The 3,290-nt window shown below is 39.6% G+C and overlaps 1 pseudogene; it reads left to right on the top strand.

Annotated features, from left to right (window-relative positions):
- The first annotated feature begins 231 nt into the window (after positions 1-231).
- On the top strand, positions 232-2,316 carry LOC149112725 (uncharacterized; annotated as a pseudogene).
- The last annotated feature ends 974 nt before the right edge of the window (positions 2,317-3,290 follow it).

Below are 3,290 nucleotides of genomic sequence, written 5' to 3'. Positions count from 1 at the left end.
AGATATTTTCTATAACCTGCAACAGCACAGCATTCCTCCTTCATCTATAGTTACACCGCCGAAAACTACAGTATAGTGAAATAACAGGAGAAATTGAAACAAGTTACTTTTGCAACCAAGGCATGACTGCAGCTCTGAAGGCCTTGACAGGCCACCTCTTAGAGCTATTGAACCGCACTCTCATTTAACAGGTGATTGTGTCTATAGCCATTAAACAGGCGATATCTTTTTCACCTCCGACACATGATAACTGCTGAGAATAACAATTTAACAAAAGTAACGAGATGTGAAACCTGTTTGGATGAAATTGTGCTGGGTGAAAAGTCGCGTAGACGAAAACTCTAGTGTTGATTGGGCTGTAAAGGACGATGCTTATGAAAGGTCAAAAACTGCGATTCGATGTTTTTAGTCGGACTTTTGTTGGCTGTGTTTATTTTGAAATCATAAATCATTCACTGGCCTCAAGTAGAAAGCATGGAAATGGCGGGAAGGCAGAAACTGGAATTTCAACGTCAAAATAGAACCGACACTGACTCAACTATAAGCAGCAAACTGACTAAGAGAAAACTCAAACAACTCAAGCTTGCCATTAAAAGAAATCCGCTCGAAATTTGGTTTTTTAAAAACCGAGTTTGAAAATCCTTAAAGGATTTTTTCATCACTTTACCAGGGTGGAACAGTACACGTGGAGTAGTCCAGTGATATGACACAACAAATCGCCTGAGGGATGTAATCCTGCGATCACTAAATGGAGAAGATGTCAACGTAGCCATAATGGGTGGTTCGATTTCTGCAGGTGGAGGCTTGACTCTTGATAATGAAGACTTAAGAGGTATATATTACCGGGTGTTCAGCGACTGGTGGCAAAAAAAACAGTAGAGCCTAAGCATCATAATGTTACCAAAAAGGGAACCGGCAGCAACTTTTCCGCCTTTTGCTACAATGTTTTATTGAAGCCAAATACTAAAATGAATCTTGCACTTCTGGATTTCACCGTCAATGATTATATTCAGTTAAAAGTTTCCAGATTTCCTATGACCCTGCCTCTGGAGCAATTGACCAGAGAGATTCTGAGCGAAAGAACCTCGCCTGCAGTTATGTACGTTAATTTTGTTCGAGGTGCATTACGAATTCCAGTATGCAATAACCTGGAAAACCATGGACAAACTATATGCTCGCTGTAAACTATGGAATAACAACTGTTAGCCTTTGAAATTTCTTATGTTCTAGTCCTTTGCACATAGGGATAAAGCTTCCAAAGATGTTTACATCTGATAGCAATCACGCGAGTATCATAGGTCATGCTCAAGTCGCTTATATGATCATAAACCACATGAGGCGATTAATTAATGTTAAGTAAGTATAATCGACAGTTTACTGACCTCCAAACAAGTCAAAGAAACTGTCCCAACACATTCGTTACCATCAGTAGGCGATATAATCATTTTGGCAGATTGCCCGCTGAAATTCACAGACCTTCAGAACCCGTGTCTAAGAGCTATCGACAGTATTTTCGTGACTTTCCTCTGTGCTACACCCTGATGACACCAGACCTAAACAAGAACATGTCACTGAGTCGAAGTCTTCAGGTGAAAGAAATCGGCAATATTGGATTTGAGATGGTACAAAGAGTTGCCATTAACAGGAGAGGGTCGGTGAATACAGCAGTTATTCGGCCCTATCCAGAGTCCAGATTCAGCCTTCTGAAATCCAAAGGTTTCGAACCGATGCATATTGCGGATGGCAATCGCATCTGGCAAACTCTCTCCTGAAATTAGCAATATTAATACCATTAACGGCGTTTTCGGAAAAGTGTAATTTTGAAAGTAGAACTGACGCCAGAAATTTCGCTGTCGCCGTTTGAACACACGGCAATGGAGGGACCGCAAAAGTTTGGTTAAATGAATACGAAGAAAGGGGAGTTTTAATCAACACTTGCTCGCCTTTTGGTCATGGAAAGGTTATCACTATTGCTCGTCACGTGATGCCAGGACGTCACGTGCTTAGCGTTAGAACAGTAACCAAGGGGACATTTATATTATCCGGTGTTGTGATTGGGCCAACGTACAAGTAATATATCGTGTTTGATTCCTTTTAATCTTTTAAGGAAGATGATTTTAGCACCGAAAGGTCAGTGTATAATCTATTAACCCCAAATCGTCATCAAACTTAAATAAAATTTACGAGATTGACGAGAATAGAAAAAATGGCAGTTTTGTTCAACTCAAGGTTTCTTTACAGAGTTTGCACAACTACTTATTATTGGCCTAGACAAGGGAAAACCAAAGGGTCCACTTTTCAAACATTTTTTCTACTTCTGTTGTTGTTTCTTACGTTATTTATGGACCATTTGAAATTCTAGAGCAATTAGCTGTGAAAAAAAAAACTCTGTTGAAAATAATAGGAAACATAAAAGGGTTTAAGAACTGTTATAAATGACTATGTTCATCAGAATGGCAGAGCCTCTTCTATTGTTGAAATTTCAGAATAGTTTACGACCCGCTTGAAAGTTGCTGTCTTTTTCAAAATGTTTGTGAGGTGAAACTAGAGCAAATGTGGTCTTGAGGTTTAATGGTTTGGCTTTTAAGAACGATTTCAAAATGCTTTTACTTAACTTCACGAGGTGTAACGTCCGCGACGTAACGTCCCGAACACCTAAAACTTTCGTAAATGTTCTTAAATTTCGTCTTTAGTAACACTCAGTCCACATTTTCTGTTCATTGACGACCCATTTGATTTCTGGTTTGATTCTAGTAAAACCTTCGCTAAATCATTCGATTCTATTTTGAGTTCGCGGAACGACCCAGAGTGGATCTACCGCGAACGGTGCACGTGAGCGGGTCTGTATGCTTGAACGTAGAAAAGATGGCACCATTTGTTAACATATTCGACATGTCTTTTCCTTTCGGCATCGACTTTGACATTGTGGAAAGAAGGTTGATCTTTTACGTGTCTCTGGTATTGCCCATTGCACGTGACTGGGCTTCGGTCACCGGACTAATAATGGCAAAGAACTAAATGCTTTAGCGAAAAGCGAACTGCTAAGAGTGAATATTATACAAGCTTCTTTCCTGTATCTATTCATTTCCTGAATGATTTCTCCTTTGTTTAGTTTAGTTTTGTTTTTTTCTCCAGTAAGGCAATGCTTCAGAAGGAAGCAAAAACAAGTACGGACTAAAAAACTTAACTGTGCGTTGAAATTCTTCGCTCTTCCTGTCATTTGATCGTCGTTTGTTGCAATTATTGGGACTGTGATTCCTTACGTCGGTAAAACAAAGCGACGATTGCAT

Source organism: Orbicella faveolata, unplaced genomic scaffold, assembly GCF_042242905.1.
Source record: "Orbicella faveolata isolate gen_17 unplaced genomic scaffold, um_ofav_v1 contig_2, whole genome shotgun sequence".
Taxonomy (NCBI): domain Eukaryota; kingdom Metazoa; phylum Cnidaria; class Anthozoa; order Scleractinia; family Merulinidae; genus Orbicella; species Orbicella faveolata.
This window is presented reverse-complemented; position numbering and strand designations above follow the sequence as displayed.